Source organism: Neomonachus schauinslandi, chromosome 1 (genome assembly GCF_002201575.2).
Source record: "Neomonachus schauinslandi chromosome 1, ASM220157v2, whole genome shotgun sequence".
Classification (NCBI taxonomy): Eukaryota; Metazoa; Chordata; class Mammalia; order Carnivora; family Phocidae; genus Neomonachus; species Neomonachus schauinslandi.
This window is the reverse complement of record NC_058403.1, coordinates 185,988,082-186,015,570: the sequence shown is the minus strand read 5'-3', so window position 1 is coordinate 186,015,570 and position 27,489 is coordinate 185,988,082. Positions and strand designations below refer to the sequence as shown.

At 42.7% G+C, this 27,489-nt stretch overlaps 1 protein-coding gene across 1 annotated transcript in view; it reads right to left on the bottom strand.

The window, feature by feature from the left end:
• Nucleotides 1-26,296, bottom strand: part of FHIT (fragile histidine triad diadenosine triphosphatase) — a 1,475,077-nt gene extending 1,448,781 nt beyond the window's left edge. Inside the window, exon 1 of the mRNA XM_021694989.1 lies at nucleotides 26,164-26,296. The gene's annotated coding sequence lies outside the window, so the exon portion shown is untranslated. The remainder of the gene's footprint in view (nucleotides 1-26,163) is intronic.
• Between the last annotated feature and the right edge of the window lie 1,193 nt (nucleotides 26,297-27,489).

The window sequence follows — 27,489 nt, the reverse complement described above, 5'->3', positions numbered from 1 at the left end:
TCTTTTCTTCCCTTTTCTTAACTTGTATTCTAGGGCTTTCTTAAGATGAAAAGATCTCTCTCTATGGAAGCCTACACTTGTATCCACAACACACACACACACACACACACACACCATCGTCACACCTGTTCAATGCTGTCATATTTGTCAGACACCAGAAAAGTAAATTTGCCAAGAGTATGAGCTCTGGAAAACCATTAGGTGACGTCTAAGGAGCTGCATACCAATCAGCCAATAATTAGCGTATTTAAATTCAGAGTTAGTGACAAATCAAATTCCATGAAATCTCAGGGAGCATGACCCTGGCCGGGTTAGCACCCTGGCTATGGGGAGGCAGTGGCTTTGTCTGACCAGCCAGACAGTGCTGGGAAGTACCATGGCCAGTCTAATCCCAGGGGGAGACAGAGACATTCTGACAATGTGACATTTGCACAGTGATGCCCTAACGTGGCCCCAGTATGTTTCCTCAAAACGGGATGACATTTCAAGTCAAACAGCTCTGCTCCCAATAGTACAAACCCTCCCCAAACTCGAATATAACCTGATTTTGAGAAAAATAGGGTCACCTCAGAGAGAAACTGAGGTTATACAGAAGCAACGTTAAAATAATCCATTTTAAGGAAGGTCACGCCAGATATTCAGTGTTTAACCTCACTCGTTATCATCCCATCCTGACATAGACCTCAGACGGCCTGAGTCTAAAAAACAGATCTCATTTGAGCAAAACCCTGTTCCTGGAGCATCCACCCTGGATACTTTTTAATGAATGCTGAAACCAGTTACAAAATTATGCTACCAAAAGGTGTGGGGAGTGGCTGTCTGTGCAGTGTGTCCTCACCAAACCCCTGCTGTCTGGAACTGCTGTCCACACGCGAGGCCATCCAAGGATGTATGGCCACTGCTGTTCCTGCTGCTGCCAACCCATCGAAGGTCACCTTTCCTACATGGCCGATTCTATCGAAAGGGAGAAACCGAGGAGGGTGGAGAACACCCAACTCCCCATTTGGTTTCGGCAGTGCCCATATGCCTTGGGGAACACACTCTTGCAAGGAGTCCAGGATGAAGGGCCCGTCCTCTACCCAGACTGACCCAGATCTTGGGGTAAATGCTCTGCTTCCGCCACATACGTGCCAGCGTGGGCCTGGTCTGAGTACGTGCCCACCCCAAGCCAAGGGTGACTGTTCTGCCGGGCCTCCACTCTACTACAGGGTCAGGCGGCAGGCTGTGCTCCTCCTGGCTCGTGGCCCGGTGCTCCGATGGCCCAGCTACGTCACTGCGGAGAGGGAGTCTGGCGGTGCCCTCCTCTGAACTCTCCATCTGGAAGATTCTCTGGCCTCCTTCCCTTTCATTTTTAATCTGACAGACACTGCTGGACAGGGAAACTCAGAGCACACCAAAGTTCATCTTCCCTTCCCTGCTTCTCGGCTGGCTTAATCACAGGGGCAGAACGAGGCTGGCATGGACCAGGATGCCAGGAATTAAATGAGGGTCCCTGACCACTGGATCACATTAGTCCTGCCTTCCAAAGTCTTAATTAGTCTTCCTCTGCCTGGCACACCCACTTGCCTTTGGAAACCAGGAAGGTGGCGGAGTAAGATGCCATGCTCAGAGCAAGTACTCCACAAAATATTGGTTGGGAATGGTGGTGGCAAATGCCTGCTGGCTCATGGCTCTGGGACCACAGTCAGTTTTGAGGTCTGGACCCCAGCGGCAAGATTTCTGCTCCCCTTTCTAATGCAAACAGTTATGCAGCGTTACTCTGAATGATAGTCAGCCACCAGCACAATTTGGAAGCAAAATGATCTTAACAAACAGTGGCAGACTTACAGATAGGCTGCTGAGTCTGGGGACCCAAACAAAGGACAAAAAGAAGACAAAAAGGAGAAGGACTGATGGCGAATGGAAGAGAGGAAAATGAACAGAGCAAAGAGAAATGAGGAGGATTATGGGACTCGATACCTCAGTTCTGCTACTCCGAAATGAGCTGTGAACATAACAAGGGACTCGGGGGTGGAAGCCATGTGGGGGAAATCACAGAAAGGAGAGCAGCAAATTTGGGGATTTTGATGCGGGGACAGATTCGGGGCTAGCGGTGGAACAGATTCAACAGTAAGTAACATTGAGAGGTTTCAAAAGACAATGAGTCTTAATTCTGTTCTGTTTTGTACCCTTTGAGTTAAAGTGACACACCAAAATTTGCTATTTTTCTAAGGGGACATTGACAGATACAATGGGAACTCTGAATACATTTTTTCCCTCTGCATTCATTATCTCTGGCCCTTATCCACAGGCCTATTGCAGACTAAATTGGATTTTGGATCACTGGTACTGAGGCACTGCAATTAATTAACAATAAAAACATAATATTTATATCCAGGCCTAACAACATCTGACATTTAAACTATTCTGCCAGTCGGGCAAATTCCATCCGACAAATTTTCATTTTAATGAACATGACAGGCCACGGTTTACATGATAGGCCAAGGAGCAGAAGAGAGTTGATCTCTTGGCATGTGCTCTCAAGGCCTGGCCGTGCTGCAGGAGAAACCAGCTGGGGAACGGTCAGAGGAACAGAAAGCCCAGATCCCCAGCTCCACCCAGACAGACCAAGAACACATGTCCCACAACAAAGATCCTGGTATGCAACTGTCCTTGTTTCTTTGCAAGCTCAAAGTTAAATACCTACTGCCCCTTATGATCCACTGGATAATTTGTCTATCTTTGGGCGGCTGACATTTTCTTTGGGGTACAAAAATCCCTTAGTCCTTACTAATTAAAAAGTGATAAACGTTTTGCAAGGCATCCAATAATGTGCAAAGTACACAAGAGTTGGAACTGATGCAGCTTTCTCAGTTGGCACAAGACTGGCCTTCCGTGTTTTGCCAGATGGTGTATCTCAGTAAGTCCCCAATCCCTGACTCAAGTGAGGGGCATTGTCAATATGATGCTGAAGCAGAAACTATCTTTAAATGCTATCTTATTTTGCATTATACTAATGCCAATGGCCTAACATTTTTTCTTGCTGAAACTTTCACAGCTAAAGAAGTTTTCTTTTTTCTGTGACTCATTATTCAAGCCAACAGAAGATGGTACAGATGAGGAAAAAAAATTCATCCCCGTAAGAACCATGTAAATTTGCTGGAAACCAATGTCAGGGACCATATCTTCCAGCCTGACCTCCTGTCGCTCCTCTATGGGTTATGGGTCAAAGGACATGGGTGAGATAGAGTAGATTTATCCAAACCTGTCTCCACTACCCCAAAAATGTGGAGGTAAAGGACAGAGTTAAGGATGAAAAATGCAAAGACAGCAAGGCAATTAGACAGTAGCTTAATAGATGTGGGAAGGAGCCAGCGAAAAACTAGCAACAAATTGTCAGTAGGAGCCCTTCTTATTGGGAAATCCATATATTTCTAGCTCACTTATCTAAAACACTCTTTATCCTAGCTTTTACGTCAATTCAAGGAAATGAAATAAAGTTCCAACTTAAAAGCAAGACTCCTGTGGAATATGGATTTGGTTCTTGGGTTCCAATCTCAGCAATTGAAGCAGGCACCTTCATGGTGACTTGTCTTCAAACTGTGGCTCTGAATAGATCCAAAATGGTAACAATGTTCCATGTTCCATATATATATATATATATAAAAATATATATAGCCATGATACCAGAACATGAAATCCTGAAAGGATAACAGCATTCCCACTATTATAACCGAGTTCTGAATCAGTATGGGGTTTTAGTTAAGGTGACAACCCATGGGTAGAGTGTAGACACACACACACACACACACACACGTTATAGGAATAATCACACGTTTGAGGACTTTACATGCATTCCTCCATATATAACACAATAAGTACTATTAAGAACTCTATCGCTCACTGAGGAAAGGGCAATTAGAGATAACAGACCTCTGGAAGAGGTGAAGTCCAAGGTCACAGGCAGGTAAAGTGGCAGAGTTGAAGTACAAATCCAAGCCCGAGCCTGAGCTCTACACCACACAGTGGCATATGACGGCATCCGCAAGGGAGACAGCATGAAGGAATTGATTCCTTTTGGCAATAGTCAAAATATCTTTTAAATATCAGGTATAAAACATTTTCAGCCCACCAGATGCTTATTTAATTTTGAAAAATCAGTTTTTATGGAGCTGCTATGTTTGTTAATGCCTGGTTTATTCTTGAAAAAGGAAGGCCTACCAGAGAAAAGATGCATTTCTTAAAGTTGGGAAGAAACGGAAGACCCTAACTGGATTGAATTGAAAATATTTGACATTACACAAATGAATAGAATCTACAACTTTAACATGCCTTTGCAGGAGGCATGTACTAAAATGGTCATATCAAATTCAGAACACAAAAGACTTAACATGTTTATTGTCATAAACAAAGGCATTTGGTTAAATGAAAGTTCCATCAAAGTTTAATAACCAAATTCGAGTGAACACAAAGTAAAGGGTTATATACTTTCTGCGGTTTCAGTAATAGCTAATCTAATAATGGTAAATGGAGGGTTATTGTTGATTCCTTTGCCTCTGTTTCATAAATTAGATAAAGCAACCTGGCAGTTACAGTACTTTGGAGTTTTATTTGACTAAGTGATTTTAAAGCTATCTCAAAATATAACAAAGTCATGACTTGAATGACTGCTGAACTGTACCTTGCTTTCCATCACTACGTTAGTACTGTTGACCAATGTGAAGTGGGAAGCTTCCTGTGAACTAAAACTGTTCTGTAAAGCTCCATTTACATCTGCAGAACTGGCCCTTTCGAAGGCAAAGTATCACTGACATGGTGTTATCTGATATTTCGTTTCACCAGGGGCCAAGCTTGTAAACTATAAACTGTAAGAGCAGTCAAGTATTATTTATTTCTTCTGATGCAAAACTTGGGAACAGTAGAATTTCTCGGGTTAATGATTTTTCATAGCATTTCCAATTTCCTACTACAGTTTATTGATCTGGAATACTAAAACAGTTTTCTTCCCTAGCTAAAGAACATACAAAGCGCATGCCCTGGGTCCCATGGGATGTACCTCCAAAGGCAGCCATGGTGGCAGCTCATCAGGGAGCTGAGGAGTGGTAACACGAACCAAGGCATTTTCCTTACTGAAAGAATGTTCTGCTCAAACCCTAGGCTTTTTGATAACAGGGAACACTTCCCTAGCCTCTGCACTCAGAGATGAGACTCTACTCCTGCAGTTCTGAGAGCCAATGGGTTGCCCTGCACAAAAGCTGTCTGTTTTCCTGCATTTTCCCCTTGTGCCCTGATATGGTTACTTTCAATTACCCTGAGAGCCCAGGAAGAAAAATATCCCTCTCTCCATATTTCATTCACATAATAAGAATCTGCAAGCTGTTCTGTATGACAGATGAGGACTATGAGCTGAAGCAACTTGTTCCGCCTGTCAACCTCCAAGAACCCACAGCAATGAGATACAATCGTGATGACATTACTAGAGAAGAAGTGGGTCAGATACATGGTCACTTTAAAACAGAATGTCAACTGTTCTTTCCACTTCAGTAATTTGATGCAGTGGTACCCCTCTTCCCCACACCCCCCAAAAAAAAGACAGAAAGAAAACAGCACTCACTGCTATTAGCTGTGCATGTACACACACACACACACACACACAAATGCAACTGTTGTTAAAAGCATTGTTCCCATAACCCCTTCTTCAGCCTCTGACCAATCAGCCAACAAAAGTTTATTAAGTATCTACTATGAGTCACACACCAAGGTAGGTAGAGTGCTGAAAAGACATAGCCCCTTGCCTTGCAGAGTTTGCAGTCTGGGGTAAAAGACAAATATTAACAAAGAGATTGAAATTGATGAAGTACAAGGTACTGAGGGGGCTTATTAAATAACTAACCAAGTCTTATGGGTCAGAGTGAGTTTCCCTGTGAAAGAGACACTTAAGCTAAGGTGTCAAGTAGAATTAGTAGTCAGGTAAGAGGTGAGGGGGAAGAGTTCCCAGCAGAGGGCCTTTGTCTTCAAAATGTTTCCCTTCCAAGAAACCAAGACCTCAAGATGCAGTAGAAAGTATAGAGGAATACAGGAAGCTGTGAAGTTCACCAATGGGAGTTAGTATCTTTTCATTGTTTTAACCCCTAGTTTAAAAAAATTAATTAGGGGCGCCTGGGTGGCTCAGATGGTTAAGCGTCTGCCTTCGGCTCAGGTCATGATCCCAGGGTCCTGGGATCAAGCCCCACATCAGGCTCCTGGCTCAGCAGGGAGCCTGCTTCTCCCTCTCCCTCTGCCTCTCTCCCTGCTCATGCTCTCTCTCTCTCTCTCTGTATCTCTGTGTCTCAAATGAATAAATAAAATCTTAAAAAAAAAATTAATTAAAAGAAACATTTTTAAAAGCACTGGTATACATCAGTCCTATCTTGCCACATAAGGGCAAAACTTATCATAACCACATTTTCTTGCCGATCTACTTTTAAAAAAATCTAATTGATGTTGACTGTACTAGTTAAAACGCATGGGTTATTTTTAAAAACATGTTTGACAGCAATGAAACTTGCAGCACATACAACACCAAGAGCATAAATTTGTTCAGGGTACAAGAACATGAAAATTAACACAAGCAGTGGTAAATGTGATTTACAAAAAAAAAAAAGTACCAATGACCTGCCCCAACGGTGAAAATTAAGAAGAAAAAGGTTCTCTTCTCTAATACTTGGTCATGAAAATCCTGATTTGTTCTTGCAAAAAACTGCTTTGGATCGTCATTTGTCCCTCTTACAGCACACAACTTTTTTCCATGGGTTTAACAAATTGGAATGGAGAGGGAAAACTGGATTTATTCATGAGTATGCTTGCCCTTTCCACTAAACCCCAAAGTGTGACGTTTGGACTGTTTTCTTTCCAATCTAAAATGCATCCGCCGAACCCAGAATCAATCAAAACTGCATTTAACTAAGGGCTGAATTTGGCCCTAAAAATCTCAATGGCTGAGTGGGGCTACTAGTTTAGGGAGTTTGTTGTTGCTGTTGTTTTATGTCCTTATCTAGTAATTACCAGCAACGAATTTAGCAGTTGCTCTAAAATGAACACAAGCCAGGGCTACTTTGTTTGTCTGTTTGATACTCGTTTCAGGTGTACAACATAATGATTCAACAATTCTATACATTACTTGGTGCTCATCATGATAAGTGTACTCTTAATCCCCTTCATCTATTTCACCCATCCCCCCACCCACCGCCCCTCTGGTAACCATCTGTTTGTTCTCTATAGTCAAGAGTCTGTTTCTTGGTTTGTCTCTTTTTTCTTTGTTTTCTTGTTTTGTTTCTTAAATTCCACATATGAGTGAGAACATATGGCATTTGTCCTTCTATGACTTACTTCACTTAGCACAGTCCCCTCTAGATCCACCCATGTTGTTGCAAATGGCAAGATTTCATTCTGTTTTATGCCTAGTAATATTCTATTGTGTATATACACCACATCTTCTTTATCCATTCATCTATCAATAGACAGTGGGGTTGCTTCCATAATTTAGCATAATATAATGCTGCAATAAGCATAGCAGTGCATATATCTTTTCGAATTAGTGTTTTCATATTCTTTGGGAAGATACCCAGTAGTTGAATTACTGTATTATATGGTAATTCTATTTTTAATTTTTTGAGGATCTTCCATACGGTTTTCTACAGTGGCTGCACCAGTTTGCATTCCCACAAACAGTACATGAGCACTCCTTTTTCTCCACATCCTTACAACTAGGGCTACTTTAAAAAAAAAATACCATATGCAAACCATGAGAATCCTGTTGCTTAGCTCCTATCTAGAGTTTATTCTGGAAGGCATCTTTTAAGAGAAATACTGACCAAGTTAGAAAGTACCTACAGGGGGCGCCTGGGTGGCTCAGTCGTTAAGCGTCTGCCTTCGGCTCAGGTCATGATCCCAGGTCCTGGGATCGAGCCCCGCATCGGGCTCCCTGCTCGGCGGGAAGCCTGCTTCTCCCTCTCCCACTCCCCCTGCTTGTGCTCTCTCTCTTGCTGTGTCTGTCTCTGTCAAATAAATAAATAAAATAAAATAAAATAAAAGTACACAGGACATCATTTCCTATAGGAGCCACCATCCCTTGGATAAGAATGGAGGGGGTATTCTTTACCCAAAGTAGAACATGAAATATCTCACAAGTCAAGCTGGCGGGGGGGCTGGGGAGGGCAGGGAGTCTTCAAAGAGGAGAAACCCACCTTTACAATTCTCTCCCTCCTTGGAGTCGTAATACTTCAGACTCTGCCAACTACACCCTGGGAAGCAAAGTCAAAATGTTCAGCAGGCCAGGCAGTAGGGCTAGGAAATTAAGATATAGCTAACTGTTCCTATTAGTGGTATTGCCGCAGGGCCAGAATATCACAGTTCATTTGGGCCTGGTTTGGCTAAAAAGATACCAGTTTCAAATAAGGCCAGACAGGAGAATAGATAAATAAAACTATGGAGTATTCACATAATGGAACATTATACAGCAGTCAAACCAAATAAAGTAAGGTACAGAAGAGTGTATATTGCATGTTACTTTTTTTGTAAAAAAGGAAGAAAAGTAATTTAGATGCATATTTTCCTATGTACATTAAAAAATACAGAAAAAGTTCAAAAGAAACTAACCAAAGTGACTACCCTAAGGGAAATGGGGGCAGAGATAGGGGTATGGGCTCAGGGGCAGCAAAACTTTATATCTTTTCCTATTGTTTTGATTCTTGAACCAGATGAATATATTACCTACTCAGAAAAAAAAAATTAAGTCTACTGAAAATAAAAAAAATAAAACAAGGTTATAATAACTCTCATTGTGGGCAGTAATATAAAATGGTGCATACAAAGAGGGCAGTTTGATGATATACATCAAGGACTTTAAAACTGGACCTTGGACCTAGTAATTCCACTTCTGAAAGGAATTTATCTAAGGAAATAATGAGAGATTTGTACACACACACAGGGATGTTCACTACAGAATTGTCATAGTTAAAATTTTGAAAAAGTCCACATGTAAAATAACAGAGAATCGGTCAAAGAAATTATGGAACATTAAAACAATTGAGTGTTATGCAGCTCTTAAAAATTATACTCTAAAACAAATACTTGGTGATACAGAAAAATATAGTTATCTTTGAAATCATTCATTAATTTTTTTCAGTAAAATTTGTAAAGCATCTACCAGGTGCTAGGCACTAAGATGGATGCTGATTAAAAAGGCCAGGTACGAGGCAGTCCATCAATGGGTAATCCCACTTTTCTGTGCACTTGTAACTAAACTAGAAGGATAAACACCAAAATGAGAGCAGTAATTACCTCCTGGTGGCAAGATTATGGGTGAAATATATTTTCTACAATGATCATACATTACTTCTGCAATAAGAGAAAAAAAATCATCACTTTTTAAAATCAGGCTAACAACTCTTAGGATCAAGAATGTATCACTTCCATCTCTCTTCTCTCACCCCTCCCTGATTCCCTGAACACACGCATGACGTCTGCTTCAGCTGCAGTCATCCTGTGACCAGTAAGAAAAATCCAAGAACACTGTAGATACATCCTTGACATCTCCGAGCTGCTGAACTAGAGCCACGGCCAGCCTCCCCCCCCATCCCCACCCAACTCCCCATACATCTAAGGTCTCTTCTTCTGGGGAAGAAATGATCCTCTGTTTTTTTGAGCCACTGTGAGTCACGTTTTCTGTTACTTGCAGCTGGAAGCATTCTGAGCTGACAAGGTAACATACTAACTAATAAAGGCCATGTGAAGGCTGGGCCTGGTAGTCCAACATGTTTATTTTGATCGCCAAGTCCAGCCTGAAGACTGACTTTAATTACCCCACCAGCTTCTGGCTCCACAGGACTCTGATGTTCTTGGGAAACAGAACCCAGGAGAAGCTGTGAGTGGGGAGTCTAGGTGCACAGGTAGCATCACTTGCAGTGAACTGTGGAAAGACGAGGGAGCTACTCCTACCACTTACAATATAACCCAGCATTTCCACTTCTGAGAGTGTATCCTAAGAAAAGAATCAGGGATGTCATGATGCATCCCTGCAAATATTCTTCAATAACATACATCAGAAATCAAGGTGGGAAAAACCCAATGCTAAACAACTGGAATAGGATGAAAAATAATCGCAGGTTCCATCAGTGGAGTACTTTGCAGTCATCAATCGCGTGGGAACACGTACACAATACACTGATGAGTGAAAAACAGGTAACAAAGCTATATGTGAAGTATCATCCCAATTTAGAAAATTAACAGGACAAACAAATATACACATGCAATAAAAAAAGGATGGGAAGAATACCCACTGAAATATAGATAGTACTATAATGAAGAGGTGGGAAGGCAATATAATTTTATTTTTTGAGCATTTCTTCTTTTTAAATCTTCTAAAATAAATTTATTTTCTTATGCAGTTGGTAAGAAGTTTTTTTTTAAAATACCCCCTTTTCATAGAATAATGCCTCTGACCAAGATGTTGGCCTCATCAGTGCCAACTTAGTCTAGTATCTGCCTGCAGATCCAATGGAGTTAACAAGAAACAATTTAGATTTGTACTTTAAAAATAGACTGATGCCAACAGCAGCAAGCCAAGATACAGAAAAAAGATAAAGAAATGTTAGGTTTCCAAGTGAACTTGCATTATATAAATGCAGTATGTTTTCTTTAATTCCATAAATACAGTTTCAATGCTGCCAATTTGAGAAAAATATTGATGTTTCCTTAAATAAGTCTATTCTATATTGAAATTCATTCCCTTACATGAAATGGAATGATCTTGAAAACAATAAAAATGAATGTTGATTTGCTGTGTCACTGATAAAAAGCAAGTCATTTACATTCTTGTCTTGATCCATTAGACTTCATTATACAGAAATCATAGCTATCATGCAGGTCTGACCTTTCTACCATCTGAGGATAGCAGCTAGCAGAGCTCAAGCTCCTGAATCACATGACCTGGGTCCGCATTCCCAGCCCTACTACTTGCCAGGTGGGTGTCCTTAATGCACTTACTTAACCTCCCTGAGTTTCAGTTTTCTCATATGTAAACAGAGATAGTAAGGGTATCTACCTCATAGAATTCCCCTAAAGATGAAATGAGAGAATCCACACAAAGGTCTTAGTTTCATTCCCGACCCACAATAATCTGATAAAAAGTAAGCTCTCTTCTAACTTGGTTTCAACCTATATGTGGAGATAGCCCATGGACCTGGAACATTAGATTTCTTTTTTTTTACTTTTAATAAAATATTTTTTATTTATTATAAGGTAAAGTATATAACTGTTCAAATCAAATGGCAATACATAGCTTTTAGGAAAAACAAAAACAAAAACAAATCTCTTGCCTCATTTCTTCCTATTCCCCAGCTGTCATCCCCAGAGGTATCTGCATTCAACCATTTTAGTTATCTTCTGTTCTCCCCATTTTCCCACTGGAGATTTGTCTCTTTTCCAGTTTTATTGAGAAATAACTGACATATATCATGGTATAACTTAAGGTACGCAGCATGATGGCTGGATTTACATATATTGTGAAATGATCACCATTACGGATTTAGTTAACAACCATCCTGTCATATACATACAATAAAGAGAAAAGAAAAAATTCTCCTTGTGATGAGAAATCTTAGGATCTAATCTCTTAACAACTTCCCTGTGTAGCACTCAGCAGTATTGGCTCCAGTCATCATGTTGTACGTGTCGGCGCTAGGACTTAGTTGTCTTATAAGTAATTGGAAGCTTGTACCTTTTGACCACTTTCTTCCAATTCCTTCCCCCGCTCCCTTCACCCCCTGCCTCTGGTAACCACAGCCCTGATTGTATTCTATGAGTTTAGCGTGGGGTTTTTGGTTTTGTTTTTGTCTTTAGATTTCACAAGTAAGTGAGATCAAATAGTATTTGTCTGTCTCTGTCTGACTTATTTCACCTAGCATTATGCCCTCAATGAGGTCCATCCATTCTCATTTTTTATGGCTGAATAATACTCCATTGTGTAAATATATACCACAACTTCTTTAACCACTCACCCATCAACGGACACCTATGTTGTTTCTATATCTTGGCTACTGTAAATAATGTTGCTATGAACACATGGGAGGTGCAGATATCCTCTCCAGTTACTATTTTCTTTTTTTTTCTTTTTTTTTTTTTTAAAGATTTTATTTATTTATTTGAGAGAGAGAATGAGAGACAGAGAGCACGAGAGGGAAGAGGGTCAGAGGGAGAAGCAGACCCCCCGCCGAGCAGGGAGCCCGATGCGGGACTCGATCCCGGGACTCCAGGATCATGACCTGAGCCGAAGGCAGTCGCTTAACCAACTGAGCCACCCAGGCGCCCTCCAGTTACTATTTTCATTGCCTTTGTATATATGGAACATTAGATTCTGAAGAGGCTCCAGGATCTTATTTTAAGGACCCATGTTGGATACAGATACTTGACTCTGACATACAGATTTGACATCATTTATTTAATGTTCCCTAGGTTAAATGATATGCTTAGAGAAAATGGTGGATCTTTTAGACCACTGAAAATCTGCTTCAGCATGTGTATTAGAGAAGGTAACTACTCTCATTTGCCTTGTCCTATCTTATTCTTTACAAAAAGCACTACGTTATTCTAGGTGTTGCGACTAATAGTAAAAATGAGAGCTAAAATCATCATTAATATGTATATGGTACTTACTGTATACCAGGAAGTGTCCTACATATTTTCATGTATTATCTTATTCTCACAATTAACCAATGAGGTATGGTCTTATCACTCCCATTTTTTAGATGAGAACACAAAGAGACAGAAAAGTCCTGAGTCCAGGTATAAACATAATATATAACAATAATAACATAATAACATAACAATAACAACACAGTAATGGATTTCCAAACATTATCTCTCGTGGTTCTGACAACCTTGTACTATTCCCAATAATGGGTAAGAAACTAAGAACTAAAGTAAATTAGCTAAGGCGAGATACGGCTTTGGCCCCAACACCAGCCACTCCAAGCAACTGCCCCTCTGCAGAGGGAACAAGGAAGGGCTTAGCAGATTCCCAAAGCTCTCCACTGGGGTTAAGATGTTGGAGAGGCATAGGACTTCAGAATTATCAGATCCAACCAAGCCCCTCACTCTACAGATGTGGAAAGGGAGGCCCAGAGAGAGGACAAGAGTGGATAAGGCAATGAGAGCCAGAACGAAAACCCAGGGCTCCTGACTCCCTGTACCATATCCTTGTGGTGACACGATAAGGCCGTCTCACACTGAGTCAGCCATGTCAGACACTGGGAAAGCAGCAAGGGAAAGCCTGACTGCCTCACAGTGATGGCGCCAGCCTGTTGTCTCTCCCACTGTTCCCTGCTGACTCCAGGAACTACTGCACACGCTTCTGGCACATTCAGAACTGGGAAGAGGAGAGAGGACTGGGGAAGGAATCCACAGCCAAGACAGGAAGCTCCCAGTGCCCTTTCACGATCTACCAAGAGCCAATTTCCAGGATGAGTCTCCTGAAGGCAAACTGGAGATCTGGAGATCTGGAAGAGATGAGAGAAGGAGAGTGGCTCCAGGACACGTGGGTCTCTGTTGTAGACACAAGACACAAAACAGCCCAAGTCTCTGAGAACATGATTGGAATGAGCAAGTCCCCTGAATCTTTTCCTACTAAATCCATACCTTTCCTAGGTTTGCGATGGATAAAAATAATTAAACTGTCCCATGGAGAAATCTTTTTAAAAAATAGAGTTTGGGAGGTGTCGAATTAAAATTCATTCAGTATTATGTAATCCTTCAAATACAACGGTTGTTTACTCTGCTTTGATTTCTAAGCTTTCCTTTGATGACAAATATTAATATTTATCATTTTTCTGATGTTGGACTAATGAGAATCTTAAGTGTTTATGAGAAGGCATTTAAATATTACAGTACGGTGGATGTGTTTGTTTTCTGATTTATATTCCTCTGTCTTGAACATCAACCAGCATTTATTTTTTTGTGCTGAACCCTGGGTTGTTGTTCATCAACATTTTCAGCAAACTTTCTATGGCCAGACCTGATGGCCCCTACATTTATTTGATGACCAAAGAGAATATGACAGTCCACCAAATAACACAGCACTATGGAAAAGATGTAGCTCTGATCTTCAAAGTGAACACTGGCACCCATGTGTAACAACCAGTCAGCAAGAGTAGACAGAGCCACCTTCCTGGTTTAATGAAGGTAATATTTATTGAGTGCTGACTGCACGTCAGGAGCTGTGCAGGGGCACGCTTCACCTCAACCCTCTCACTTGATCCTCACAACCAAGAGCTAAGTAGTATTACCATTTTCATTTTACAGAAAAGCGAGATGCAGAGAGGTTGAGTGCTTTGGTCAAGATAATACAGCTAATGACAAGCAGACAAGAGTCAGTCCTCAGAGCCAGAGGGTAGGCTTTTCTCCCTACTCCCTTCCTATGAGCCACTTCTTGACTCCCAGCATTATCTGTACAGCATAAATGGCCATCTACATGGAGTAGCAGTCTTCAAGGTAACCCAGACTTCCAGATCTTGACGGTAATGATGAGACATACCATCTTGTCCACCATAGGCCATGCGTTGCTTTATGCACAGAGACAGAGCAGGGAACCAGTACCAACAAGTCCATGCCCTCAGGAAGCAAACTTCTAAAGAGGGAAAATAGACAATATGAACACAGTAAACAAGGCACTCTCTCCAGTAAGGGGAGGAAATGGGAGGCTGTACAATCCAAGGAATGGTAAGAGGAGCCGAGGTCCGGGACTTCAATAGATTTCACTTACCTAGGCTTCTATGCAACCAAGACTCGGCTAACCAGAGAAGTAATGGAGCAGAGCCCAGAAGTAGGAGGCACAGTGCAAAGTTCAACATCAAATTCTAAGTTAGGGACCAGGTGCTGGGGAGGTGGCATCAGCAAAATAGCCACCACCCCTGCCTTCATAGAGCTTACAGTCCGGAGGGAAGAGGGCACTGATCAAAAATCAGAGGTTAAATAAAAGCTGTAAAAAAGTAGAAGAAGTTAAGGAAGCTAAAGACACAGGAACTAACCTACAGAGGACTAAGAAAAAAGGTCATCATTCTGCTACTGACTGCATCTGTGACCCAGAGCAAGTCACTTCCCCTCTCTAGAACCAGGTCTCCAAATTTGTAAATACAAGGGACAAGACTAGGTGAATTCAACAAACTTCTTCAAGCTGCCTACCAACCTATAAAAATTGTTAATCTCTTCTTCCACCCATCGACAGATCCCAAACTGCTCTTCTTCCTTCCTGTTCTTTTTTGTTCTGTTCCTCTGCACCCCTAGGGCCAGGGCTCTGTTCTTGATTTTCATTGCCACATGGCAGAGGGATCAGTTCAGGAGGGAGATGGGTCTGATAGCCCATCAGAGGCAGAAGTGGGTAAAGCAAACACCCTGAAATGAAAAGGGACTGAGTTCTACACATGGAACCTAGTGTCCAGAGAGTGAGTAAACAGGAAAAAGAGAAGCCTATGGAGATGGCAGGCATTAGGGAGGCATCAGCCAGGACCATAACTGATGTTTTGACAAGACAGAAGGAAAAAGAAGTCGGGAAGCAGGTGCTCAGAGCAGCAGGTCAACAGAAGGAAGGTCTGGACAGCAAAGAGCACACCTCGGACCACAGTACTGAGATTCAGGGACAGAGCCATCACCCAGACAACACAATCCAGGCTCCATACTTTGATCGCCAGGCCCTACGCAGCCAGGCCAACCTCACCCAGTGCCAGCCCCTCTTCAATCTCTATGGTCTACCAGAGGCCTTCTTTCATCCCTTTGAGCCTGTCAAGCTCTCTCCCCAAGTAAGGCCCAGGTACAGGCTGTTCCTTCTGCCTGGAATACCACTTCACCGGCTCTTCATAGGGCTGCCTCCCACTCGTCCTTTACTTAGGTCTCAGCTCAAACATCAGCTCCTCCTCTCTGGCTACCCTATCTTAATAGGTTACCCACCCCCTTTTAGTATCACAGTACCTTCAACTCTTCCCTCCTAGTACTTGGCATCTTATATGTGCATTTGTTTGCCTGAATATTGTCCATCTCCTCCACTGGACTCCTGAGGGCAGGGACTGTGCCTGCCTGTTCACCGAGGTAGAACCACAGTTAGCACAGTGCCTGACATACAACAGGCCTCAGTAAATGCTTCCCGAGTGAATATGTTAATGATGAGCAAGGGAATGACTCACACGCAATAAGAACTGCCAAGAATATAGTTGGAGATTAGGTACAGAAACTGGGGCTCGAGGCAGGTCAGAGATTATCCAGGCAGGAGCCCAGTGAGATCCATGGTCAGAGCAAGCATCAGCATCGACTAGGATTTGCTATTGGACCTGTTACCAGGCTGTCATCCCACATTCCACCTGCCTGCTTACCTTAACTTCCAGGTATTACCTACTTCCAAATCCTGGGCCCACTCTCCACTTAACCTGCCACTGGTGTGGGCAGCTCCTACCACACCAAGAGAGTGTCACAGAAACCTGGCCAACCCCAAGTACCAGAAGCTGCTGTGCAGACCCCTCAAATCCAGTGATTAGTATTATAATCGTGAGAGTAACTAATATATGCCAAGGGCTTTATACATACAGCCTATTCAACCCTCACAGCATCCATAGTCAGCTACCACTGTAACCCTCAATTTAAAGGTGAAGAAACAGACTTAGTCAAGAAACCTACCCATGGTCCCACATCTGGTAACTGGTAAAGGCACATGCCTTCGTTTATAGATCTCGATCTCTGAGCTCAAAAATAATAAAAATGCGGGCGCCTGGGTGGCTCAGTTAGTTAAGCGACTGCCTTCGGCTCAGGTCATGATCTTGGAGTCCAGGGATCAAGTCCCGCATTGGGCTCCCTGCTCAGTGGGGAATCTGCTTCTCCCTCTTACCCTACCCCTTCTTGTGCTCTCTCTCTCTCATTCTCTCTCTCTCAAATAAATAAAATCTTTAAAAATAATAATAATAATAAAAGCACAAAATATAATAACAATAATAAAAATAAAAGCTAACATTTACTAAGAAATTACTATATGAGAGGTGCTGTGCTAACATTTTATATAGATCATCCTATTTTCTTCATACCTACCTACGAGGTATGTACTACTATATCCATTCTGGAGAAGAAAATAAAATTCTGCAAAGCAAAACAACTTGCCCAAGATCACCCTCACCTTGTAACAGAGTGACACATGTATTTGTGAACCCTAAACAATGCTATTTATTCATGACATTAAAAGAGAATGGCAACAGAGTAGGAGCCATAAAGAACTAGAGCCTTGCTTTCCAAGTGTGGCCCACGGACCAGCAGCATTTGCATCACCTGGGAGCTTGTAAGACATGCAGAAGCTTCTGGCCTCACCAGGACCTTTGCATATAGTTCCAGCCAGTCCCCAACCCACAGGAGTTGGACTCAGCTGTTTCATCTGCACTAGGAAGCCAAACACAGCTAATTCCTCTAGGCCAGGGAAGCGTTGGCCGGTTGCCCCTCGGAAGTTCAGAGGCTAGAGGAAGCCGTAGCTTAGAAGAAGCTTTCTGCCCTGCCCCAAGGGGCCAAGAGACGGCCTCAGCTGCAGATTTCTCTGTGGCCATTGGCTGCCGAAGCTTCCGGGCCTTGCTCCTACCTGCTCAGTCAGCAGATCCCAACAACTGTGATTTCAAAGTGCAGGGCCCACCTGTTGTTTTGGTACCCCAGGATCACTTCCCCTCTTCTGAAGGTTCCAGGACCCCCCATTGATCAGGGCTGCCTCTCTGTGTAAGGACAACACAAGCTGTTCACAGCACAACTCTGGAGGGCACCATTCACAGACGTATTTGTAAAAACAAAAAACGTTCCATCCCCCTCCACCCAACCATCTTTTTTTGTTATACCTCTTTATAGGCTCTGCTCTGCATGTCTTTCCACCTCTCGGTTGCTTTTTCCTGCCCTCCTTAGGATCACTACCTCTCCATCCACCGGCTTCATTCCCGGGAGAACCTGAACAGGAATTCCCGGGCTCCAGGGTTGAGAAGAAACAACCTTACTCCAGCAGGTTCCAGCCCCCCTCCTCTGCCTGTCCTCTGGGCTCCAAGCACAGACACAATCGCCTGCTTCTAGGTATCATTTAAATGTCTCCTGGCACAACCAAGCAGGTACCGTCCTGCTTTAATGTGGAGACTTAAGACAGCATTGAGTTCTGGGTTTGGGGGGTGGGGGGGGTTGTTTTTTTCCAAAAATGAAGACATGGTAAGAAGACTTTAAGTCTTGCAGAAAATGAAAATTCTGTTCTTACCATATACCACACACTTCAGTGATTAAATGACTGCAGACCATACCATCCTCCAAACTGTGCCCAACTAAAATATGCATGCATTAAACCTCATGAGGGAGTACTGATACTTCCACATTATCTATGATGGGTTTTAGCTCCAATAGCTTTGAGTCTGAGAAACTGCAAAATACACTGAATTTTAATGGAAATCTGGTTGTTAATAAAAAGAGGTAAATCCATAACAAGGAACACTAATAAACACATAAACAGACTCAGAAAGAGTCTTTAAGTTCCAGAATACCATCAACGTGGGCCTTTTGCAAACCTCTTAGGCAGTTTCTCATTTTTCTTTTCTATTCCTACTTACATATCATTAAAAGAAAACCTTTGCCTACGTACAAAATATCCCTAAAATATGTAATTTTTTAACTGTATTTTAAACCCTCCAACAAAAACAGCTTTTCCCACTCTCTTTTTCTCTTTATTAAGTCAACACAGTGGAAAAATAAAACAACTACATTGTGAAATGACCTCCTAGTGAGTAAAATAGCTCAGGAAAGGCTGAAAAATGAAATTATGGTGCAGGTAATAGAAATTCAGGCCAAGAATGCTCCTGGATGTTGGATATAAGGTTTTAAATATAAATATTCAGATACAAACAAACCTAAGGACATATATTTTCTATAAGGAAAAAGAAACTTTTAAAAGGAAAGGGTCCCCATATATTATGGATAATCCAGCAAATTAAAGACATTTAACCAAATTAGCCTAATTATTCTGCCATGAAATGGAGGGTGAAGGTACCTATAAAAAATTAAATGGGCTCCCCCTGCTCAGCAGGGATCCTGCTTCTCCCTCTCTCTCTGCTGCTCCCCCTGCTTGTGCTCTCGCTCTGTCAAATAAATAAATAAAATCTTTTAAAAAAATTAAAAACGACACTAATCTTTATAATAGGCAGCCTCTCTGGAAGCATTCATTTCAGGCTACTGAATTAGAATGTACAAATGTTACTGGTTAAGCCCCACACTGGGCGTGGAACCTACTTAATTAAAAAAAAAAAAAAAGGGCGCCTGGGTGGCTCAGTCGTTAAGCGTCTGCCTTTGGCTCAGGTCATGATCCCAGGGTCCTGGGATCGAGTCCCACATCGGGTTCCCTCCTCGGCAGGAAGCCTGCTCTCCTCTCCCACTCCCGCTGCTTGTGTTCCTGCTCTCGCTATCTCTGTCTCTGTCAAATAAATAAATAAAATCTTTTAAAAAAATAAATAAATAAATTTTTTAAATAAAAATTTAAAGAATGTTACTGGTTAAAATGGGTTGTAGTTTGTCTGAACAATAGTTTAAACCTTTACAGTAATGCAGCCACAGCTCATGAAAGCATGTAACTCAGTTTCTTTCTTTTGAACGTAGTTTTAATGGGTTAATAATATTTTTTTCAGCTATGAGGAATAAAACAAACTAAATATCAGGCAGAGAAACACAGCCTGAAACAAAACTGAGAATCCTGACTCAAGTGAGCACTCCCAGAGATACAAGGGCACTGGGGGAGAGAGTGGGGCATGGATTTCACTTCGAAGAAAACCCAGGACACAACCTATAGTTAGTTCATCAAATTCCAGGAAAGCTTTGTGACAAGGCTTATCATCTCTTTCACGCCCAAAGCCTTCAAAATGCTACTTTCTAGATACTTCTCTCCCCGCAAAGGACTTTCACCTGTTAGATTGTACCTGATTCATTTCATGATGTTCTGTTGTTAGAATCAGTTGTTTTCATTCCTAAATGCACTTCAGAATCACCTGGGAAACTTAAAAAGGAAAATACCAACGCCTACCTCCCCTTCACACTCTGATTCAATATCTCTGGATGGGACCAGCCCCCGGTGACTTGACCTTGCAGCGAGGGTTGAGAACCACTGGTTGAAAAGCAATCCAAACAGGTTAAAATTATGTAAAGAAGGAGGCACTATAATTGGACTTAAATAAATTTACATGAGGAGGCAAAGTGCCTCAAATTCCCATCGTAATCAGATATAAGATGGTACTTTAAGGATCCCAGGGTTTTTTTCCATCAAATTTAGACAGTCTCGATTACACGGGAGAAATATATCTAGTTGCCCATAATACTCAAGTTTTTACCAAGGACTGAAGAAGTTTGGCACTTCACATCCGAGATAAAAACAAAAATGGTACGATTAAAAGTGATCTATTCCAGGGGTGCCTGGGTGGCTCAGTCAGTTAAGCGACTGACTCTTGATTTCGACTCAGGTCATGATCTCAGGGTTGTGAGATCGAGCCCTGCATCAGGCTCCGCACTGGGCATGGAGCCTGCTTAAGATTCTCCCTCTCCTTCTTCCCCTCTTCCCTCTCTCCCTCGCCAAAAAAAAAAAAGGTGATCTATTCCATCTAGTATTCAAAATATGATTAAAAAAAAGGTAACATGGAGCAGGGTGCATTAAATTGGACTTACTAACAAGAGTAAGAGTAAATTCAAAGCTACTGTGTCTTGAGTGCCGGTTACTGTGTTAAGCACGCTCTATGGGTTGCCTCACTGAAAACTTAAAACACTGCTCTGCAAGAGGAATTATTACTTCCATTTCACAGATAATAAGGAAACTGAGGCTGAGGCTCCGTGAGACTAGGACACCCTCCGCAGAGTCACACTGCAAGTGACGGATAGAAGCAAGACTAGAATCCAGGTCTGTGACTCTCTGGAGTCCATTCTCTTAACCACTACCATCTCTCATCTAGACCACTCAAGAGTCTCCTCAGTACTGGCTCCTCAAAGTACAGTCCACAGACCAGCAGCATCAGCCTGTTAGAAATCCTGAACCTCTGGCCCATTCCAGATGTACGGAATCAGAACCCACAGCTTAAGATCAGCAGGAGAGTCATATTCACATTAAAGTTAAAAAACACAGGCCTACCTGGACAATTCTCTCTCACAAATTCATCATCTTTACTGCATCCACACTTTTAAAAAACAAATCCTATCATTTCATTTCCCCAGTTAAGACTGTTAAGTGGTTTCCCAAATGCCCTTGGAATAAAGTCCAGAATGCTTTTACAATACAGGTAACTGGACTTTGCATAATATATCTGGTGCCTCCCTATGCAGCCTGATACCCACCATGTCCCCCCAGTCCAGTGATTTTTATACTCCAGACATAGAGATCTTCTTTCCACTCATCGAATCCCAATACCCGCCTCTTCCTTTCCTGTCTTCCTCCCTCCCTTCCCTCCTTTCTGCCTTCCTGCTTTCCTTCCTTCCTCTAAGCTCTTCCCGGCCTAAAACTGACCACCACCCACCACCACGACCAACTCATTTCAGCCACATTCACTGCTGTATCTGCAGTGCATAACAGTGCAGTGCCTGGCACAGAGCTAGGAGCAGGATAAGTGTGCTGAGTAAGTACATGCTTAGGCTACTGATAAACGTGCTGAATAAGTACATGCTTAGGCTACTGAACAGCAAAGGCTGTTCCCTTTGGACATCTGCTCTTTACTCTTTCCCATTTTTCCTTCCCTGTCCCCTACACCACCTCTCTTCTCTCACTCACCTCCTTATCAGTAACCTCATGGCTGTTGCAGTTGTCAGTTGTCAGCCTTAGAGAGACACACTGCCATGCCCACATGTCCATTGCCCTGCGGTTACTCACCAACAGGGTGATGACTGTTTCACTTTAACCCTGAGACACCTGGAATAGGCCCAGTCCTTTCCAGAAGTAGACAGAAGACCCCACCAACAGGGGCAGGCCACTTTTCAATCTGAGATTCAATAAAGAGATGGAACCATAGATCAGGGACCTCTCAGAAGGCAACATAAAGTCAAAAGCTTCAATATCGCTCTACCCACACAGAGTATGACTGAGCGGACAAGATCAATTATCAAAGTTGTGGTTAACTTCATACTTTAAATGGGATGGCCAACCTTGCTATTCTAAGAAACCAAATGGCAAATCCTTTTATGAAGCAGATACCTGCCTCAAGTTTAAATGGTGAATAACCACGATATATTTTCATATACTGTTTAATAACAAAAATAAGAGCTACTATTCATCTGTTGAGTACAAGCTACTGAGTACCTGACAACACACTCAAGGTTTTAAAAACACTATCTTATTTAATCTTTATCCTCACTTTATGGGTAGAAATGCTTATTATCCCTATTTTACAGAAGAAACCAACGGCTAAGTTACCTGCCTCTTAGGGCAGGGCTGGGATTTAAATCATAGGCCTCCAGACTACCACTCCCTATGGCTTCTTTGCTATGTTTTGCTATTTGGATCACTTTCTCATCTGAGAAATCACAGACATGGACATTCCCAAAGAAACAGCCCCTTGGAAGATGACCTCAAAGGCTGAGATTTTTCTTTGCAATGTAGACATTGAAAGGAAAGCAACCTGCTACATCTTATATTTCAAAGCACTTCTATCTTAAAAGAGATTCAAGAAAAAGATGTGGGAACAGAGCTCAGGGGTGCTTATGAATGCAATTTCACAAATATTTTTTCAGTAGCTACCAGTGGTCAAGCACGTGCTGGAAGCTGACTGTTAGCTGGGAAAGTGCTGGGCAGGGCAGGGGGCTACAGGAAGGGATGGGGAGAACATTGCCCATAGTGACTGTTTCAGGAATGTTCAGCCAATAATTTATAAAAATGTTAGTTTATTATCTAACTATTATCAGGAGATGAGTTACCTGCTTTATTATCTGTGAATACATAATTGAAAGGGACAGTGTGTCTTCTAAAACTGAAGTATTACCTAAGTCAAACAACTCATGTGTTCCTTTCTGACACCCCATATTAGAGGGTCAAACCGTAACTTGTATGAATACAAACATAGTGTCAGATTTTGTTCTCAAGGGTCTGAAAGAACAAGAGAAAAAAGCACTGGGAGCCAAAACAAGACATTCCCAAAGTAGAAAGGGAGCATACTGAAGCCACACGTATATACAAATAAAGAGAGGAGTACAGAAACATTTCCTAAAGAATTCCAGCAAACATTTACAGACATAAGGATAGGATGAGAACACCAAGTCAAAGAAATCATGAGCCTGAAAGGTCACAAACATTACCACGAGGCCTCCAGAAACCTGTCTCCTTGCAGAAAGGGCATGAGATGAAGATCATGGATCCCTCTCCTCATTTATAAAATGAAGGAGTTAGATTAGATGGTTTTTAAGGTCCTTCTAGCCCTAACCCATTAGCTACTTTAATCCATGCGGCCCCTGCACCTGAAGTCAGATGAGCATACAAAGATGCTCAAAAAACTTTGGTTGAGGGGCACCTGGGTGGCTATTGGTTGAGCGTCTGCCTTCGGCTCAGGTCATGATCCTGTAGTCCTAGGATCAAGCCCCCACATCAGGATCCCTGCTCAGTGGACAGCCTGCTTCTCCCTCTGCCCCTCACCCTCTCTCTGTCTCTCTCTCTCTCAAATAAATAAATAAAATCTTAAAAAAAAAAACTTTTGTTGAATTAATGAAACATTACAACCTTACCAATAAGAAGAGGCTTTACAACAATTGGTCCTGGCCTGGCCTACAAAGAACAAATTAGAAGAGAAACCATTATCTAAACAGCTTCGCATCTGGTGCTTCTTCTAAGCTGACTGCTGGTAGAATGAAAATAACCCTGGACTTGGAAATAAGACACTTGGGTCTAGTCTCATCTCTGGCACAAACCAACTGTGTGACCTTGGGCAAATGGCTTTACCACCTGGAGTTTCCTCATCTCTAAAATAAAGGTATTATAAAGCTATATATAGCCAACATTTGTGGAACCTTTACTATATGCCAGGAACTGTTCCAAGATCTTTGTCTTAAATTTAAATGATCTCAAAGATTTTTGCTGCTCTAACATTTAGTCTGACTACAGAGGAAACATGGTATGATGGAAAGATTCCAAATTCTGTACTCAGAAACGTCGGACTCCCTCTCGCTGTTAGGTGGGGTCTTTTTTTTTTTTTTTAATTTGACAGAGTGACAGAGAGCACAAGCAGGGACAGTTGGAGAGGGAGAAGCAGGCTCCCCACTGAGCAGAGAGCCTGATGCTGGGCTCGATCCCAGGACCCTGGAATCATGACCTGAGCCAAAGCAGAAGCTCCCGACTGAGCCACGCAGGCGCTCCAGGTGGGGTCTTTTTTTAAGCAGAGACTGTTAAACAGACTACGTTACTATCTGAGTACTTCTGTTCCCTAGCTGAGTTAATTTGGACAGGTTGCTTAACTTTAGTTGCTTAACTTAGTTTTCTAATATGTGAAAAGCATATAAAATGGTTCTCTCATATAGCTTCTGAGAGGATTAAATTATAATAACTAACTGTAATATATATTAATAAATACACATATATTACATTTTATTACTAGGTGTGTGACCGAGGACAAATTATCTTCTCAAGGTTTTTCCTCAACCACAGATGGGAGGTACGGTGTTATGAAAAGAAGTAATATGAACATTCTGTAAACTGTCGAGTGTCAGCTGTGTTTGAAAGCTTGCATATTCCTTAATACTTGGATAAGTGTATACAATACTCCTCTAATATTTGTAACAGCATATACAATCAATGACAACGACAACAATAATAAAAGACAGCTTTACTAGACATATCTCTCCACTCCCCAACAACAACAAAAGACGCTTTCCTAAACATCTCTCTAGTCCTCGCTCACAGCGGGTGGACCTAGAAGCTGGCAGCCAAGAACGCAGGGCCACATGGAAGTTGTAGTTCCGAGTCAAAGGGCCGATCCACAAAACGGCTGAAGTGAGACTTCATCTCCCAGAAGACACCTCGCCGCACCAAATGGCACGCTGGGAGATGGAGTCCCAACCCTCCGGGAAACAGGCAGCGGGACTCCAACTCCCAGACGCCTCCGCCCCGCAGGCAGCCAGCGGTAAAATGGAGCCGTAGAGGGAGAGTCCAGGCACACCCGGCTTAACAGGTGCGACTAGGGGCCGCTCTTAGTCCCAGGCCCAGCACAGGTGAGAGCCTTTCTACAACAGCTACCGGAATCATTTTCTGCTGGTCCCTAGCACATTTCTTGAGAGATCCGGAATAATAAAGCAGTAAGTTTGCAAGTGGCAGACTCACAAACAAGACATTCAGCTTTCCGCTCCAGCCAGCATCCTTGGGCCACTTGGGCAGAGATCTTTAAGCTCTTTTTTCCAAAATAAAACACTGAGTGGCTGATCCAAGGTCATACACCAGATGGAGAATTTGATCCTAGAGAGGCGCTTCCAACTCCGGTTCCACTAACCAGCCTCCCCTCTCCACCCCCGTCCCCCCAGCCCCACACGGATATACCTTTAAAATCCCCACATATTTTTATATACAAACTACATTAATCCATAAAATGCCAAACGAGCTTGGACTCATTGAGTTACCCCACAATAAAGAATTCACTGCTTTTTAAAATGTTTTTAAAACATCAAATGTAAGATTCCCTCCCAAAATACTGCCTTCCTTCTACCTACTTGGCTCCTTTCTTGGGCACATGTTCAGCACCCTCCCTTTGGGGAACCCAGAGCTGGGTGTTTAATACAGTTCTTTTGGGGCAGAGATTCCTGCTACTTGCCTGTGACACTGGCAAACCCTGCAAAAGCGGCCAGTGCCAACTACACCACCAGGTCTGGTTGCTGGGGCGTCCCTGGAACCGCTGGCGTGGTCCCATGCCTCAGTTTACCCCCTCATGCAGCAGATGGGCGGGTTAGGGTTAGGGCTGGTGGTCAGAACGGGTCCTGTAGGTTCGGGGGTAGGAGGGTCCTTGGGGCAGACACACCACCACCACCACCACCACCACCACCACCCCAGGAGCTGTGCGAGCCGGACCCCGCCCCACTGGACTGCGGGTGTATGGACCAGACGCGCGTGGAAACCAAGACCCGCACCCCAGAAACACTCTTCGACTGGGGCTTGCCCCCTGCCCCTACCTTCCAAGATCTTGGCAGCTGGAAAGTGAAAGGCAGAGGGAGGGAGCGCGGGGCAGGAGCGGCACCTGGGCGTGTGCCCACTGGGGTGGCCTCCTGAGGGACCCGGGAACAGGAGGGCAAAAGTCCCGCGACGGGACGGAACGGAGAGGGTACTACAATTCCCAGATGGCGCCGCGAAGGGGGCGGAACCTAAGATGGCCGCTGGCCTGAGGACAGAAGTGAGGGCCAATAGGCATAAAGTATGCGCCTACAACGGGCCAATCAGAAGCTAAAATGACAATAACTCTGATTCAGGGGTGAGAAACATTGTGTCTCTCCGGAGAGCCGCTGAGGTGAGAATCCCCTCGAAAGGGATTTTTGTCATAAACTTCACAATCTTTCTTTTTTTCCAAACGGCAAAAGAAATAAGAGTCTTCAGGCTATGCCGCCCTTTTTCCTCCTTATTTCCTCCTAAACTTATTTAACTTCCCACCCACCCCCGCCACGCCCCACTACTCCTCACAGGTTGGATTTTCTTTCACTTCCTCTATTCACTCTGGATCGTGTTTGAATCCTTAAGCCTTCTTTTCTTTATATTTCTCTCATAACACGGGCTCGCAGACCTTTCCTTGATCCACTTTACGACTACACTCGGCCTTTCCTGGAATCCTAACTAAAATTGCACCGCGAACTCCCTTGTCCCTTCCTTTCTTCCTTTTTTGTTCTATTTTTCTACTTAGCACTTTTCCTTACCAAACACGGTATGTAATTCATTTATCTATCTTTTTTTTATCGTCTTGTCCTCCAGAATGAAAGATCTATGCAGATGAAGATTTTTGTTCTGCTTACTGCAATATTTCTAGCACCTGGAAGTATATTTGGTGTATATATAGTAGGCACTCAGTAAATATACTTTAATTGAATGAAATCTAGAGTAGTCTTTACTTTCTTTTCTCCCCTTCTTCAGTGCAGATCAATTAAATCCATCTCTGACAACCATGGGGCCCTTGTGCTTGCTCCCTTTTCAAATTCAAAATCATTCTCTCAATATAGAGAAATAAATACTGGAGAAATAAAACACTGATTCAGATGCAGTTCCTAACTTCAAGATGTTTCTGGTCTAGAGGAGTATGAGAAATAAACTTAATTTTGCAATAAATGCAATTGCAAATTTCAGAGCAGCTAAATAATTGCACAAGGTCATGCAGCTCATAAGCAGGGCCTAGAATCCTGGCCTTCAGACTCTTGGTACTACACACCATGCTTCTTATAGCAACCTCCCGTCAGGATTGCCTGCTTCCCTTCTCTTTCCTACCAAACCTAGTTCTAAGGAAGAAGATATATATG